Source organism: Pleurodeles waltl, chromosome 4_1, assembly GCF_031143425.1.
Source record: "Pleurodeles waltl isolate 20211129_DDA chromosome 4_1, aPleWal1.hap1.20221129, whole genome shotgun sequence".
Lineage (NCBI taxonomy): Eukaryota > Metazoa > Chordata > Amphibia > Caudata > Salamandridae > Pleurodeles > Pleurodeles waltl.
In genome coordinates, this window is record NC_090442.1 from 521,858,608 (window position 1) to 521,877,663 (window position 19,056).

The 19,056-nt window shown below is 40.7% G+C and overlaps 1 protein-coding gene across 3 annotated transcripts in view; it reads left to right on the plus strand.

The window, feature by feature from the left end:
* Positions 1–19,056, plus strand: part of ZCRB1 (zinc finger CCHC-type and RNA binding motif containing 1) — a 115,251-nt gene that overhangs the window by 71,701 nt on the left and 24,494 nt on the right. The window lies entirely within an intron of this gene.

Consider the following 19,056-nt stretch of genomic DNA (forward strand, 5'->3'; position numbering starts at 1 on the left):
TGAGACAAACATTCCTACCAGTACTCTGTGTCTTATCAAATGATGTCAACTATATGGCGTAACCAGAAGATGGCTCGATCCATGTCCTCAGATGTCTGATCTGCAATGGCCACCTGCTCCTCCCACCAGCCCATTAAAAGGTTTGCAAAGCTAGGAGCAAAGCGGATGCCCATTGCAGTCTGGGTCTTTTGCCTGTACAGCTGCCCATTGAACAGAAAGATATTGTTCTCTAGGCGAACCCGTATCATTTCTAGGAGCATATTTGTATGTGAAAAAATATGTATGGGGCGTGCTATCAGAAAATGCTTCCATGCCTCAATGCCTAGCTCATGGTCGATACTCGTACAAAGGGAGCAGACATGTAGAGTCATCAATAGATAATCATTAGCCCATTTTATTCCCTCTACTCTCCTAAGGAAATCTTCGGTGTCTTGTAGATATGAGGGAAGAGTGGTGACAAAGTCCGTCAAAAAATAATCTATATATCTAGATAATTTTTCTAGTAAGCTCCCTTGTGAGGAGACAATGGCTCTACCTTGGGGGGGGGGGGGATTAGAAGAATGTTTATAGATCTTGGGAAGAAGGTTAAAGACAAGAATGACAGGGTAATTGGATTTAAGTTAGAGGAATTCCATTAATTCAAGTATCTTTTCCATCCAAGTGTCCAGATGTGCCCATGTCTTGAGAACAATGTTGTTATATTGTTCCCTGCTGACTTTCTCATAACATGTTATCAGAAAATTGTCTATGAGCTTCCTTTGTGTACATTGTAAGATCCATAATAACAACATTGCCCCCCCTTATCTGCTTGGCGTATAACAATACCAGTCTCTTTTGCTAAACTATGTACAGCCTACATTTAGTTGAAAAATAAGTTCCACTGATGTGTGTCCTTGTGGTTTCTAAAAGTCTTCAGGTCACTGATGCACTGACCAAAGTCTCTGGAATACCCTTCTTAGTCCAAAGAAGACATTTATTATTTCATTTTTCAAGGTTCCTAAAAGGAGATTAGCTTGTTGAAAGCACACCTTTAAAAATGGTCACAGCAATGGAATTAAAACATACACAAATGATTGTCCACTGCAATATAAACAGCAAATCTATTTATCGATATTATAATGCAAAGTAAATAATGAATTAAAAAGTATGCATCACCATGAGAAAAGGGCAAAACTCCTTCATCTCTCTCCTATCAGCATCAAATCGACAGATCCCAGAATCGATCGAGGAGAGAGAGATCAATTATCCTCACAGGAAGGATGACACACTCCAGCGTCTTGGATGCGCCTGATGTCTGCTCTGTCCACGGTCCATCTGGTCTCGGCCTCTTATACTTTAAACAAACAAGAGAGGAAAATTCCAGACTTCCCTCTTCCTGCAGAAGTTTAGTTATTCAAAAAATGCTGATTGCTTTCGGCTAACTTTGAAAATAACACGTCGGGATGTGGCCACAATCCCAAGGTGCCAACCCAAAACAAGGCCGTTCCCTGCCGTCTGAGTACATTCTTATCGACTAAAGCCCTTGGTGGGAAAAAGTACAAAAACAAGACAGAATGCACATTGTACAACATGGAAAATCACGTGCAGCTTTTAACATGGCAGTGGAGCTAAGGCTAAGCTAAATACAAAATGGAGTTTGTAACTGGTGACCACTAATGGGACGGTGGACAGCTAAGCCAGGTGCGGAGTAGTGCAACAGGAAGTCAGTGGTCAAAACACACATATAACTAGAGTCATGGAACACGTCAATCACATCAAATGAGAGTTGGAGTATGAAGACAGATTTGGGGGAAAGCTGCTAGAGGCAGCACAATCAGATACAATGCTCTTGTCATCAAGGAAAGTTTTGCGATCAATACTGAGACTATCATGTGCGCCAGGGTGTTCCAATTCATGCAAGGTAATCAGTGTGTCCACATCACCAACAGTTAGATTTGTACATTGTAACATTCTTGATTTGGATGTAGTTCCCATGGAAAGTTAAAATAAGTTTAAATGCTCGTGGCGCGGTTGACTGTCTTTGCGATGCTTGCTGCAAGGCCGTTGCCAACCTCCCTTTGCACAGCGGGAGGTTGGCTTTACATAAGGTAATAAAATATTACTTAACATTTTAAAAAACCTTAGAAATTCACTTAAGAAAAATTCAGTGTCATTTGATGTCATAAATGATGTCATAGAGCATGCCATGAGTGATATAATAAATTACATTATAAGCAGTACATGGTGGGCATAATTTACTGTTAGCGCGGCTAATTATGGTGAATTTTGATTTTTTTTTTTTTTTAGTTTTAGTTCAGAAAGTTAATGCTGTCACCGACATATTCACATAACCATAATGTTAGATTAACCTTTTTTTTTTCTGTGAAAAGAAATGTGTGTGTGTGTGTGTGTATACATACATACATACATATATATATTTACAGAAAAAAAACAAAGGTTACAGGGACGTTATAATTTTGCTCACATTTCACACATACATAACCTTTAAAATTCAGCAGTTATAGTCACATCAGCTAACTATAACTTGCGCTCTCAATGCTTTACTTATGACCTCATATATTACACCACTCATGACATGCCCAGTGACATCACTGTTGACATCACAATTCTTGCCAGATATTTTTTATTTTTGGTGGGAACTCCATTTACTAGGATAATGAGTGGTTAATGTACATCTTTTTCAACATCCAGAGTATCATTTTTTTTAATCTAGAGGTAAATTCAAAACTCTTCTCTTAAGTCCTTTTTTATAGTTCTGTTGCTGGTAGTTTCCCTGTTTTTGGCTCCATTTGAACGATTGCTTGAAAAGGATGGTCCGTTTTGTATAAAAATTGATTCATACACATTTAATTCATTAAGTTTATGTGGCATTGGGACCAATTGTAATATATTATGGATTGATCTAGCTGGCATTGTATTATCTTCTAATTTGTCATAACAATACTTACATATTGTTTGCTTTGTGGCTAAATCAAAGCATTCTTCTACAAATAGATATGCACCAAATTCCTGCCACTTATACTTGTTATCTTTTTCAGTTTTAGAAAATACAACTACATTACGAGTTAGTTTTTTATGATTGTGGTGACAAGAAATACAGACATACATGTATAAGTGGCAGTTTGTCTCTAAATGACTGAGTGTGGCTTTATACTTTAGTAATTATCTATGTGATTAACAGTATAGTTTAGAGACAGAACATATAACTTGACATGGCAAGTTCATGTTTAAGGCATTAAAACTTAAAATGTCATTTTTCTATGCACAACAACCTCCTCTATTGCTTACATACACCCTATCTGAGTGTTTCTTTTTCTACAGCGAAAACACAGTTTAAGGCTTCCTAAGTAGGTTTTAATGAAATTAACAGTGAATCTTCACACTTAGACTTTCAAGTAGTACACTTCAGTCATGTCTCTGTCCAAGTGAAACTGAAACAATCTCTGGGCTTTCTAAATACATATCTGACTCTCTATGAGTTCAACATTGCAATTATAAATATCCATGTCAGAGTAGGCATACACATTTAACTTTTTAAACCTCAACACATAATTTTTACTTATTTAATGACTACAATGCATTCTGCATCAACATAGCTCAGGGTTTAGTTTAGTATAATGAAAGAAAACAAAAACACCAAGAATTTTTGTAATTCCAACTAAATTCTTTATTTATTAAATGGCTCCTATAATTTCTTTACATGAATCACAAACCTACTATTTATTTGCGGTATGGCATTTCTTTCAATAAGCTGCTCAGTTTCATTCACCTAATATTCATTCATTCCTTTATCAATACTTTGTTAAATAAACTGCATTTCACTCAACATACCTGATAAGTGTGCTTGTTGGAGTGTATGTTTGTCTTTCAGAATCAGTTGGAATTTCTTCTCACTGAAAAATGTACAAAATCCAACCACAAGAATGGTAATCCACTCTAACAGAAGGGAACCATTAATGGCAACCTTTTCAACTTTGCTTTCAAGGTTACTGAATCAGAAAACCAATCACTATCTCCCTTTTATGTTAAAGTTATGTTCTAACACTTATGACTGGCATCTATAGTTAACCCTTTCCAACAATCCACAAAAGATAGCCCAGTTCGGTAGGAGTTTTCGCCGGATCTGCAGATTCACCCCAGCTCTCAGCGCGGCCCCCCTGTCCCCTGTGTATCTCTGCGTGTGGATCTGTGGATCCACGGGAAAGTACAAAATAGATTTTTCCAATATGTTAAAAAAAAGAAAACATATGCATGCCTTTTTTGACAAAAAGATATATCCACACAGAATAATCATTTTAACGTACTATTGCCACTACATTTGCAACAATAAACTCAGTCTAGTCTTTTTCCATTTCCTTTCCCCTCATGCTCTTGTAGCAGTGCTACTATGGTAACACGGTCTGCAACATATTGCTGCAGCAGGTCACAAGTTCATAACAGTTTCTGAGTAGAGCATGCTTACTTTTAAACCAACTTCAGCAGGTGTGGTTGACGCTTTCACACAATAAACATATCACAGGTGCGAATACTATTTTCTAATTTGTCTCAACTAATCCAACATTTACTTACTGTTGATATAACCTCACTACCTAGCTCCATCTACAACAGCCAATCAAATGTGTTGTTTTAGATTCTACCTTCTATCCTCCATTTTAACTGAATTTCATTTAAAATCTGCCTCATTCAGTTGCTGTGTGCTACTCCAGATTCCCTTCAAAATGCGTGGATTGCAGGACACAGCTTTGTGTTTTGCGCCAGAGCGAGTGCAAAAAAGTGGTATTGACAGGGACCTAGGTATATGTAAAGTGGATGTAACTTGGGTTGGTCAGTGAGGATTAAAGTAGCATACATTGCTCCACTTGGTTGAATCTATTAAGGATTGCCAACATCCAGACCTTATGAGATTGTGCACTGTCGTGGCACTGACCTAGGCGCAATTATAGGGGTTTTATTTGGAAATCCTAATGACGGATACCTTTGGAAAATTAATTGCACTTTCCCCACACATTGCCTTTGTTTTTTCTAACATTTGCCAAAGACAGAAGTGGACATGGTAAACTGAATTCTGTACGCAAATAGACAAATCCAGGAAACATGTTAAACTGTTTCTGCATTCCTTAGCGACCAATACATGGGCTCTATATACCACAACCACTTACGATTTGATATGGATGGTAAATACATATGATGGAGTTCACCTTACAGACAAAAGCGACAGAGTATTCTAGCATCCTTTTTTCGGGCCGCTTGACGCATCACCCCGAAACTTTCAAGGCAGCAGCTAAACTGACCAAAGTATACGTTTTAAAATTTTTGTGAAGATTTGTCAAGCAGCGCCAAAGTTATTGGCAAATCAAAAAATTCTCCGTCTATGGAAACTAGGTCCCAACTATAACTACCTAGTGGCGACCACCACTATAAATATTCAGCATATCTACCTCCTTCCTTTATAGTATCGCACATTAGTGAGATGTTTACTCTGGGTTCCCAGTATATAACAATATAACATATAACAATACATTGTCTTCCTACGCTTAGACCACAAGGTTCATATTCACTATTTCCACTCCTGTATGTGCATGCCTGTCCTAGTCTTCTCCTCAGAGGTTTGCGGGCAAGAGAAAATGTCTGCGGGGACAGAAAGCCTGGTACTTTTCATCATCACCTAAGGTACAGAACTTGTGCTGTTTCACCACCATTATTTAGCTATAAAGCCTATCCTATAAATGAGTCCTATACCCTAAATGGACATAGGTCATCATTCCAACTCCTTTTGTCAAAAGCTCTAAAACGGCATGTGTTTCTACTCTGGCTGCTGCACGAGTGTTCAGAATTGTCTTCATTTGCTCCTGGATAAGGAATACCATTCTAATATCTGATGTATTTCTACCTTCAGTAAATCCTGCATGTTTCTCATCTATTAATGTTTTTATGATTTTATACATTCTTCCCGCCACAATGGTTTGTAGGGATTTGTTGTCAACATTAATCATTAATATAGAGATCAATTGGAATTGCTGGCTTTTTTTTATTTTAGTAAATTTATTCACACCCATAACGGTGTGCAAATTTTAATAGGGGCAATCTTATTATGACACATCAGATAATAACAACCATCAGATAATCCACATATGTATACACTAGTGGACTTGTGTTGTTTTGTTCACGAAAAGCAGTGTTAAACCATTCCTTTTCTGAACGCATAACCCGAGACAGCTATCCACCTTTCTTCAAAGAAAACCCCCCTGAATTATGCTGTCACCAAGCATAGATTTGTTTTTGTCTGTGGCAACTTGTCCCCTCTGTCTTGTATAGATCCCCTGAGCGGGTCTTGTGTATCTCTAGTTCTGGTTGCTATAGCTTCCAGATTAGGAGACATTTCAGGGTTCACAGTGCACAATGCTACGCTACACAGCCATCTCTTGATTTGTGGAGTTGTACCTTTCATCCACCCACCGCTACCTGACGTTTTGCTAGTAGTTACTGTAAAGCTGCTGTCCTCCTTCCCGGGCTGGGAACATCTGCTATATACCCTAGTAGAGACACCACTGGGGAGCACACAACATCACGGACCACAGTCTTTGATATTATAGGAGTATGTTTTCTCCTAAAGCTTTGAATTTGAGGGCAGTTCTGTGCAAAATGAATAAAATCAGCCTGCAGGGTCCACTGAATCACACTTTAACACATCCTTCCTGTGCTTAGGGAATACCACATTTATGGCTTCTCTCTTTGAACCCGGTAGTTGCTGATAGTTGCTGAGTTACATATGCCTCATTAAAAATTTTCAGTAATGGTGCTCCCAGCAGGTACATTTAACACTTGTGAAAATCAGTAGGCAGTCTATCTTCTCCTAATATCTTACCTGTTTCCAACTATTTAATAGCCCACCTTTTATAATCCTCATCTATGGGTTTATTTAACATTTACTGTTTCATTGCCTCTAAACGAGCGTTGTTTCCTGACCTACTTCTGGAGCCCCTTCTACTTATATGTGTTTCCTGTAATTGACTTTCTTATTTATTAACATTTGTTCCCCTATTTGCACTGATAGCTGTGATCTTTGTGTTATACTAAACAAAGGGGGGTCTATCCTTCTTGAAGCTTCAGTAAACGTATTTAGAGACCCAACCCAGAGGGGAAAAACTTCCACAGAAAAAGTTTTTTTGTTAGAAAAACCCTCACCCACCAGGGTTACCCATTGGTGGCATTCTTCATCATTGGGTTTCTTCCAGTTCTGCTGCAGAACGAGGCGTGCTGCGACCGACGGAATACATGGGAGCACTATTGGTATCAGGATAGAAGTGGTGGGGTCTTGGTAAATTAAAGATACCCCGCCTCTGGATGATATTACTATTTTAATATGTCTCACAGGGGTGGTATGATTAAAAAGGGGTGTCAGGAGGGTGGGTATATTATGTACCTGTTCTCCTTAGTGGTGTACATGTTTCGGCGTTCACCCCGAAACTCCTCTTCAGGGCCAAAGTGATCCTACAGGGATCGCAGTCCTGTTTCGGGCCACGGCGAGGTGAGGAGTAGGTTTTAAGGCGGGAGTGTCGCTTTGAGGAAGTATGTACCCTAGACCACCGGCAGTGATTAGAACGCGCTAGTTGAGCTTGACCTTCACCGCATTTTCATTGTGTATATTTTACAGCGTGGCAGTATTAGCACCCCCCCTCCCAGAGGACCTATTATGCAATTAGCATAAACACTGCTAACAGTAGGTCACGCATGCACCACGTGTCTTTTCCTAGAGGTGGCTGAAGTGGTTTGTAATGTTTCCTATATGTAGTACGTCTTGTATTCGTTTTTATGTATGAACTGATGCCATTTGGCTGGGTGATGGTGACAACTCATCCACATCCCTGAGGGATGCATTTACGTTTACTATTTTCTCTTTTCTTCCCCAGATTTGCCCAGTAGAGCATTGACACTGATGGGTAGTATTTTTTTTTTTTTATTTAATTGGTATATTCAGTCATAAATTCTTTTATTTGGCTCAAGCCTTAAAAGTATAAAAACAATGGGTTGTACAAAATTCATTATAAAAAATTCTGTCCCATGAACAATTAATTATACAAAGTTCATTAAAAAGCTTCTTATTACATTATGCAATCACATACAACGTTCTTAATTAATTCTAATTCTTATCAACCAACACTATTTACATAATTCATTAAATTATTCTACCCTTAAAAAAACATGTCCACCAAGTAGTCCCACATGTGATTCTAATAAGACAAATCCTTACAGTTTCATAAAGTGCCATTTTCAATATGAAGAGCTCTATATTTTACTTCACGCCTCACTTTTCTATGTTACCATCAGCCAATATAATTTTAAATAATCAATTTACAGCAATTTAATCTCTTCATTCACCTTTACTGCCTATGTTACACCAAGCCCTATAAGTCCTGTTAAAACCCCTCTTAATCCATTTAAAAATTGGCCTAGCGCACAAGTTACATTCAGAAACCTCATGTCGACTAGTAACTTGAGCGCTTGATCCCGATTAATAATATTATACTCCTTAAAAATTGATCTTAAAAACTTCTTACGCACTTCTAAAAGCCAATGAGAATCCAAAAGTAGATGTTGCATGCTGCATTTCTGTAGTAGACCACAAGTACAAAGGCCCTGGGTGTTCTTGAGAAATGCTTTTACTTTGGGATCCCTATAACCTGGGTTTAACCCAATTCTGAGCTGTAACACTGAGTCCCTTAATCTTGGGTTAGGTAGAGCCTCTATATAGGGGACATTTTCCGGATTCCTCCATCCACCCACCATAGCCTGAGTGAGATTTTACACTCCAGGTACTTCAGATCTATTTCTCTTGCCCTTTCCTTCACCATTGTTCGTAGGTTCTGTTTCGGAATGTGTTCTCCACACCACTGGTTACCGGTTAAGCCTAAGAGGACGCAAATCTTTTCTAACCGTCCTCTCACTTGTAACGCCCAATATAACTTGCTTGTTATTATTTCTTTTTTACACAGTGTCGCAATCTTACAAATCCCCTCATCTCTTATGCTTAGCCAAAACTTCAGCGCAGCTTGCAGTTCCTGGTAAGTCCATGCCGTCATTTGACATTCTGCTCTTATAGCTTGTAGCACACTTAAAGGAGGCAGCGATAACATTTGCTTTACGTAGATGCCTTCTTCTGTCTCCCAATTTAATTTCCCCCAAAATGTAAAAACTTCTACCCCATATTAAAACTGGGGACGTACCATAGCATTAAAAGCAGAGATAACCGGCTGGAGGGAAGGTCCCCCATATTTACTGCTAAATTGTCTCAGTCCCCAAACCGATGAGTGTGCTTTATTTTTTAGGGCTTCAATATGATCTTTCCATCTCAAATCTGTCTCGTACCACATGGCTAAATATTTATATTTTTTTACCTTCTCTATTTTTTCTCCTCGTAGAAGGTAAGTAAATGCACTCTTTTCTTTCCTTATTGACATTCTTTTAATTTTACCCATATTTACTACCATTTTTTTCCTTTGGCAAGAGGAATAAAACACCTCCAATTTCCTTTGTAGTCCTAGCTGCTTCATATCCATAATCACTAGATCATCAGCATATAATAAACAGGAAACATGCACTCCATCCATTTTTGGGCATAAGCCATTAGCCTCCTTCAGCAGCCCTGGCAAGCCTGGCAGAAATAATGTAAATAATATTGGGGCCAACACACAACCTTGGCGAAGTCCATTTTTTATAGGGGTCTTTTTTGAGAGTGAACCACTTGTATCTAAAATCACTTGGGCCCAGTTTTGTGTATGCAGACCCTGAAGGAGAAATAATAAAGCCGAACTGATCCCTAACTGTCTTAGCATGTCCCACAATAGTTTTCTGTCTGCCAAATCAAATGCAGCACGAAATTCAACAAAACAGCAAAACAGGCTTCCTCGCATTTCAATTGATTTGTTTGCTAATGACCACATACTAAAGCAGTGGTCAATTGTTGAGTGCCCTTTTTTAAACCCACCTTGTTCTATTGGTATCAGTTCATTTTCCTCTGCCCATTCTTTAGTCAATCCCAGCAGTATCTTTGTTAATACCTTTTCTCCTACATCTAATAGGCTTATCAGACTCTAATTTTTTGGTTGTGTAGGGTCCTCCTTTTTGTGGATCGGTCTTATCATAGCACCCTTCCAATTCTCTGGGAAACACCTGTAATCAAGAATTTTATAAAATGTAGTATGAAAAAATGTAACCCACCAATCAATGTTTTTTTATTATTATTGCTGGTAGATTGTCTGGGCCTGCCGCTTTGGTTAGTTTAAGTGCTACAGTAGTTTCTTTTATCTTTTGTGGGAGAAAAGCTAATCTCATGTCCTCACCAATCTTCCTAATAGCTCCATATTCTTCCTCAGCTTCAGAACCTTTATATACAGTAGACAAATATTTATACCAATCCTCTTCTCCAATCAGACACCTCATAGTTCCTTACATTTTCCCCTCCCGTACTAACTGCCAAAAGCCCCTGATATTCCGTGTGCTTATCACCTCAATCATTGTATCACAATTCTTCTTAATATATGCCCATTTCCTATGTCTTATAATTAGTTTATAACTTTGTTTTGCCTGGCAAAGCTTCTCTTCTATAACCACAGAAGGTCTTTTCTTATATTCCCTTTCTAATCTTCGCATCTTTCGATTTTTGCACCTGCACTCCCAATTAAACCAACTATTGCTATTATTAATCTTATATGCTTCTCCATTCATCTTTCCCTCTTGCAATATTTTTACCTTAGTTTTCAAGCAGTCAACCATTAGCGCAATACCCCTATTATAACCTTTGAACATATCTTTTGGATCTTCTTCCATTCTAAAATTAGGATAGTTTACTGTATGTTAATTAAATGCTTTCAAACTACTTTCTGTAAGTCTGGTGTTATCCTGCGAGGGTACTCATCCTGCACTATCAGCGTCTTTTCTCTTTCTTTTTGATTTTTATCGGCTGGCTGAATTGTTAAACGGAGTGGCCAATGGGCGCTACCCTCTATATACTCATCTTCGAAGTCCAACACCTCCCCAAAAAAACAGGTATTTATAAAAGCATAGTCAATGGGGCATGCCTGATTGCCTGAAGGTCTGTTTTGCAGGGTGATCCGTATTCATACGTCTGTTTAAACATACCTAGTGAACCTAAGATTCTTACTAAGGACAAATCGTGGGCAGAACATTCTACATTAGAAAAAATGCTATTTGGGATTTGTGCAGCTACCAGTAGCTCCTTGTACAATTTATCACTACTTTTGGGGTCAAGTTTGTGATTAAAATGTCCCAGCATTAGAGTCACATATCCTGCTTTACCAAAACATAGTAATTCCAGATCATCCTCAAACATCCCTCGCTGGATGTCATAATCATGCATATTCCCCGTTTTGTATATGCACATTAATTATCATAAGCTGTTTCTAACCTCCTATTGTATTCTAAAGATCTACATGGCCTGCAAATAACCAGTGACATTTGTTTTTTATTTCTGTGAACTTGTTCGCTATTCTAGTTGAGGCTCAAGTTATTAGGCCCCCGGACGGGCGGCCTAACCCTTGCTGTGTTGCTCCTCTAAAGAGCCTCATAAAACCGTCTACTGGTTCAGGTTCCTCGTACAGCCAAGTTTCCTGGAAACATAATATATCATACTTTTCTAATTCTCCTTTAAATAGATCTTGTTTTAAATGTTTTTTATAACCTCCCAAATTCCAGGAAAAAATCAAATGGCTGTGCGCAGGGCTTAATTCCTAATCCACATCATTCAATTCTCCCCACTGTAATTATCAAGGGTCTCAGAACGATTCCTCCACTGTGATTCATTATACTCAGTAACTATGGTTACGCTTAGGCTGCCCTTATTTCCATCCACACACCTTCTTTGATTTTTATTACACGACAAATTACACTGCACTTGATTTGGGTGCAGGCCTGCATGGCACCTGAGGGCTCTACGTTTTGTTCCTCAACCTCTAACTCACTTTGTTGCACTAATCTTATACCCTCCTTTATTAGCTCTGCCTCTGCTTGCAATACCAATCGTCTGATACATTCAGAGTAGAAGAGTACTTTGGTCACCTCTTCCCCCTCCGAGTTTAGTATAAATCCTATTTGCTTTAAATCTTCTGACTCAATCTCACATAAGCTTGGACACAGAGCCATAAATTCCAAAAGGCGTGTACGATTCAAGGGTTTTAACTTCCTTTGCCGTTTACTTCCAATCTCTCTTCCCCCAGGCTCCAAATATATCCACCTACATTTACTTCCACTGGGGCTATCCCACTCCCTCTTTTTCCCTGGGTCGTTAGGTGCAAAACAAAACCCCGCTCTTCACTGGGCAAACTGGTTAATCTAATTCTCTGCTTCCCCTACTTCTTACTAATCTCTTAGTGTTGTTCTCTCCCTCTAGCCCACCGCTTACCCCTCTTTCTTCCCTTTCTCCAATTGCCACTCATTGGTTACCCTTCTTTCTTTCTCCTCGCTGACAATCTTCTCCATAGGATACACTAGGAACTTTTTGTGACATGGCCCCTTGCTCTGGGGCTACTACTTCCCACCCTTGGCCTTGGTCAGTCCTTAAGATGTTAGCCTGGACTGCCTCCGCTATCTCTTCCTCACTCGCTACTGATGTTTTACTCCTAACGTTTCCTAACTTACTTTGCTTCCTACATTGGAGTTTATTGTGGGGTCTATGGGATCCATATCCCCTTCTCCCCCATCTGCGATTCCTCTTTATCACCAGCATTGGTTGTTTGGAAACATAAACTGAAGGTTGACTTGTTGTCTGTATTAAGGTTGTTTCCCCTCCTTCTCTGTTTTGTTCGAGGGTATCTGTATCTGTTTCTTGATAATTTTTTCCCAGTACAGGTCGTACTAGTGCTGGCATACTACAATCAATATATTTCAGCTCCTCTGATATCCCTTGTAATTGGTGTCTATGTACCTTCCCTAAACTATTATTTGTTGTCAGCACTTCTAAAATTGCCTGCAGTCTTTTGCATTAGAAATATTACATCTAGTAGTGACTCAGCAGGTACGGCAGTAGTATCCAAGGCAAATGCAGATTGTCTACCCCGAAGGGAAGACGGCAAAAGTGTGTCCGGATCTATACCCTCTGCGGCACTCCCTCCCAACCGCACTCCTTTCCGAATCCGATGGGATTCTTTCCTCCGATCTTATACTGTCCCTTACTTGAGGTGGGGGCAAGGGGATGAAGATTGTCTAGGCTCCAGCAAACCCTTACACCCACTACCCCCCTCTGACTCCATCCCCCCAGAACAAGTCTTCCATCTCTAGTAAGTCTGAAGTCAGGGACTCAATTGGTATATATCACCATACCACAGTAAATAGTAAAAGTACTTCTACTAGTGTAAGGCGCACAAGGAGTGATACTAGGGAGATCACTTTGGTCCTGAAGAGGAGTTTCGGGGTAAACTCCGAAACATGTAACCCACTAAGGTGGACAGGTACATAATATACCCACCCTCCTACACCCTTTTTAATCATACCATCCCTGTGAGACATATTAAACTAGTAATATCATTTAGAGGGGGGGTATTTTTAACTTACCAAGACCCCACCCCTCCCATCTTTTTCTAGCATCCGCATCGCTGATACCAATAGCGCTCCCGCGTATTCCGTCGGTCGCAGCACGCCTCATTCTGCAGAAGAACTGGAAGAAACCCAATGATGAAGCATGCCACCAAGGGGTAACCCTGGTGGGAGAGGGTTTTTCTAACAAAAAAAACATTTTTTCTGTCTACATTTTTCCCCTCTGGGTTGGGTCTCTAAATACGCTTACTGAAGCTTCAAGGAGGATAGACCCTCCCCTTTAGCCCTCCTTCTGCCCCCTTTGTTTAGCATATTTGGGCAGCGCGCAGCTGCAGGAGTTTTTTCTCTAGAGACCTCTTCACACTTACACGTTTAGGAATAGGAACATAAATGGCAGAAATCACAGGGCTCACTTTCTCAATCGAGGAGGTTGAAAGGATCCTAACATCATCAACCCCGCTTGGCGATACACCCACATCTGGGACCACAGGCGATAGCAAAGATTGGGATGAATTTAACACCCTCAAATGAAATTGGGTGAAGGCCACGAGCCATGGTATCATGATGACTGAATATTTAAGGGCAAGTGCAGCACCACATGGCCTAATAGTGAGGAGCGAACCCTTCATTTTTCAAAATGACAAGGCCTTCAAAAAGGATTGGTCACTTCTGTCATGGCAATGCACTCGAGATTGGCTGATTTTGATAAAAAAAACAGCTGCGCGTCTCGCAGAGGAGCTTAAAGATGAAATCCTCACTATTGAGGTTTGCCTGAAAGCATCTATGTCAACAGTGGCTCGCAAGAAACTCTTAGAGGAGCTCAATCAATCCATTAACGAGTATGATGTATATTTACAACAGACAATATACCAAAAACTCAAGAAAAGGTGTACCCTTACATCAGAGAGGATTACATCTCCTCAAGGAGGAACCCAGGGTACAACACTGACTCTGACTCATCCGACTCAGGTTCCAATAATTCTGACACCAATACAAAATCATTCTTTTCAAAAAAGGGCTGTAATAGGAGAGCAAGGAGAACAGGTTTCAGCTCTGGGAGGGGGGTGGTCTATGTACCCCATCTACCCCCCACATGTAATGCAAGGCCCTTTTATACCGGGCCCCTTTCCACAAGGTCCCATGCCACCTCACGGGTATCCCCTTCCTTTCGAACAGTGGGTCCCCCAGGGAGACCACCAGCCACAATACCGGCCTTTTTTAGGGATGGGCCTGGGACGTCTGAGGGGCAGGACCAAGAAGCAGTCAGAAGTCCATTGGTCATAGGATGCAGAGCAGGGGAGGTGCTGACCCGCAGCATGACCATGGAAACCTCACATGGTCAGGACACTCAGGCGGGCCCAAGCAACCACAAAGCCTAATTGTCAATCTAAGTAGCCTGACACTTACCCCTGCACAAACTAGTGTCCTGGAGAAAGGTTTAGGCTTTGTCCCTACTGCCCTGCTAGACAAATTCAAGCTGTGTATGGAGGTCAACAAATTTTTAAGGAAGGTCAAACTGAGATCCTACTTCGGAGATCGCTCATCAAGTGAAGGCCCCAATGTGGGTGACACTGGTCTATGCAACAAATCCTCCTTTATACCACCTAGCACTCTTATTCCAATAGAGATCTTGACATTCGAACAAGCAGTTATGAAGGATATCAATGACATCGATCCATCCCACCTCTCTGAAGGTATTTCATAATACCACTAGGGAAGAAAAAAAAGCGCTTTAAGACGTGGCCAACAATATAAGCATAGTTATTAAGCCAGCAGACAAAGGAGGCGCCCTGGTCATTCAGACTTCGGACAACTACAGAAATGAATGCTTAAGACTGCTGGGTGACGCACGGAATTATGAGAAACTACAGGAAGATCCCACGGGTTTTCTGCAAAAAAATATTAGCAGTATGGTTGAGCAAGCACTGGCACACAACTGGATTTCACAGAAAGAGGGCCTGATAAACAAGAACCCAGTGACCCCATATTTTTACACTATACCCAAAATCCACAAAAACCTGGAATCACCTCTAGGGAGACCCATTGTGTCCGGTATAAACTCAGTCTTGGAGCCTTTGTCCCATTTCGCCAATGCTTTCCTAAGGCCTGTAGTCTAAAACACGGACACTTATCTGAAGGATACAAAAGATGTCCTATGCCTCCTTAAAGACAGGCTGTTCGACCCCCACTAACGAGACACTTTTGGGTTTAGATGTAGAGAGCCTATACACCAGTCTTCCCCACTGTGACACTCTACGTATCATAGAAGAGGTAATTTTCGATATACACTGGGAATATCAAACGCCATGCAACCTGTTTCTAGAGTGCTGTTTCTGGGCACTAACCAAAAATTTCTTTGGTTTTGAAGACACCCCGACCTACAGAAACATGGCACCAGCATGGGAAGCACCTTTGCTCCAAGTCTAGCAGGTCTTTACATTCACCATCTGGAGAAGGAAATAATTCTTAAAGCCACTAACCCAAATAGGGAAAATATTACTCTATGAAAGAGATACATTGATGACATCCTAGTCATTTGGAAAGGGGAGGAAACACAGATGGCCCCTTTCTTGGTGTGGCTAAATGCACAGGATCAGTTCCTGAAATTCATTCTAACAAAGAGCAAAGCACAGGTGGTTTTCCTTGACCTAAACATCATAGCAATGAATGGCACTCTCAAAACCACTACCCATGGGAAACCAACAGCCAAGAACTGTTTGCTACTATTTGACAGCGCACACCCTCGCCATCTGAGAAAGAACCTCCCCTTTGGCCAGTTTCTCAGACTCAGGAGAAGTTGTTCCTAGGTGTCTGATTATAAGTAGAAAGCTCAGAACCTAGCATCCAAATTGGTGGCTAGGAACTACCCCCCCAAAATAATCAGCCGTGTTATGAAACGAGCACGCAACAACAGGGAGGTCCTTTTGGACAACACCCCGTGAAAGAGAAAGAAGGCACATATGCATCACCACATTTAATGTAGCCTCTAATATGGTACATAAGATTATCAATAAACATTGGCGCATTCTGAACAGCAGCCGCTTGAACCTTCCAAAACTCATGTTTTCTCATAGACGTGGCAAAAGCATAAGGGACATACTGGTGCACACCCAAACACGTCAACCCAAGAGAGGGCTGAACACCACCAACCTCCTACCACCACCCACAGGACATTATCCATGCGGTACCTGTAGTGTATGCCATTTGACACGTGCGACCAAGAAGGTCACTTTCAACAACGACTCCACATGGGAAATTAGGGGTTTTACCAACTGTAACACCCAAGGAGTAGTTTATATGATTACATGCCGATGCCACCTACACTACATTGGAATGACTACCCGCAAAGCAAAGATCCGCATAGGGGAACATCGTAGCAACTTAAGGTGTGGCCGCACTACGACAAAAATGTCCTCCTATTTCATCAATAACGCTGACACAGTAGATGAATACCAGTGGGTCATCCTCGAACATCACAAGGAGGTTAAGTCTGGGTCCTTCCTTCTTGAAAGGGAACAACGCTGGGTTTTCAAATTACGCACTCATCAACTAGGTCTCAACGAAAACATCCCATGGGGACAACTAGTACAACATTCATTACTATTTACCCCCCTTGAGCATGACACCTAGAGGTCCAACACCATATGTGGGCTTAACTTTTGTGGATTCCTCAATTACCATCAAGCCCATTTTTTCCTGCCTTAACAAATGACAATTTTTTCTGTTATTTGCGTCAACCTCCGTCTCTCTCCTTCTCCTTTTTTCCCCCTTTTCCCCTCCTGTTTTTCCACTTTTTTCCTTTACTTCCTCCTGTCCCTCTTTCTCTCTTTTTATTTGGATTGCTTATTTTTTATATTTTTTATATTTTTTTTATATATTTTTTTATATACTTTTAATTTTCCCTCTTCAATCTCCTTTTTCTTTTCCATTAGACCCCTCCCTCTTTCCTGCCTCCCTTCCCCCTCTTTTTTCCTCCTTTTCTTCGTTCCTTTTTTACCCCTCTTTATTTTTTATTTATTATATTTTTTTCAATATTTAGTATATATTGTCAACTTATTTTCTTTTATTTCTTTTCTTGCCTTTTAGTTACTATATTATATTTTTTCTTGTCTTTTTTCTTTCTTTTTCCGTATACCCCTCTCCCCCCTATTTCCCCTGTTCTTTTTCCCCTGTTCTTTTTCCCCCAGTTTTTCACACTCGCACCCCCTCACCCCCCCCACTACCCCTCTCTCTTTCCCCCTCTCCTCCCTGTGACTTTTCTCTGTGTGTCGCCTTCTTTTTTAAAGATACAGTCATCTGGAGGGGCATCCCCTATTCAGGACCCTTTTAGCCCTTCACCGGGCCACCGACGACTGCCATCTTTGGAAGGTTGTCAGTCTAGTGTTCTCATGCTCTGACAAGCCTGGTCATGTGAGCACTTCTCCATTACTTAAACCGGATCCCTACAGGGACCACGGTCTTATTTCGGGCCACGACGAGGTGAGGAGTAGGTTTTAAGGCGGGAGTGTCGCTTTGAGGAAGTAAGTACTCTGTATGCCCTAGACCACCGGCAGTGATTAGAACACGCTAGTTGAGCTTGACCTTCACCGCATTTTTATTTGTGTATATTTTACAGTGTGTGACTATTAGCACACACTCCTCCCGGAGGACCTATGATGCAATTAGCATAAACACTGAAAGTAGGTCGCGCATGCACCACATGTGTTTTCCTAGAGGTGCCTCGCGTGTTTTGTAGTCTTTCTTATATGTAGTACGCCTTGTATTCGTTTTTATGTATGAACTACTGATGCCATTTGGCTGGGTGATGGTGACAACTCCACCAAACCCCTGAGAGATGCATTTACGTCTACTATTTTCTCCTTTCTTCCACAGATTTGCCCAGCAGAGCCTTGACACTGATGGGTAGTATTTATTTAATTTAATTTAATTGGCATATATCACCTTACCAAAGTAAATAGTAAAAGTAATTCTACTAGTGTAAGGCGCACAAGGGGTGATACTAGGGAGATCAGTATGGTCCTGAAGAGGATTTTAGGGGTGAACTCCAAAACATGTAGACCACTAAGGAGGACAGGTACATAATATACCCACCCTTCTGACACCCCTTTTTAATCATACCACCCCTGTGAGACATATTAAACTAGCAAGATCATCCAGCGGGGAGGTATTTTCAATTTACCAAGACCCCACTACTCCTATCCTTTTCTAGCATCTGCAACGCTGATACCAATAGTGCTCCCACGTATTCCGTTGGTCACAGCACGCCTCGTTCTGCAGCAGAACGGGAAGAAACCCAATGATGAAGCATGCCACCAAGGGGTAAGGGTTTTTCTAACAAAAAAGGTTTTTTCTGTGGAAGTTTTTCCCCTCTGGGTTGGGTCTCTAAATAAGTTTATCTTTGTGTTACTCCTGTTTACAATCCAAGTAGGAAGTCTCCAAGTTTTGTATCTGCCCACATGTTGTGGTGGTGTATATAGTTGCCTATGAGAGGTTTAGTTAGTCTTTCTG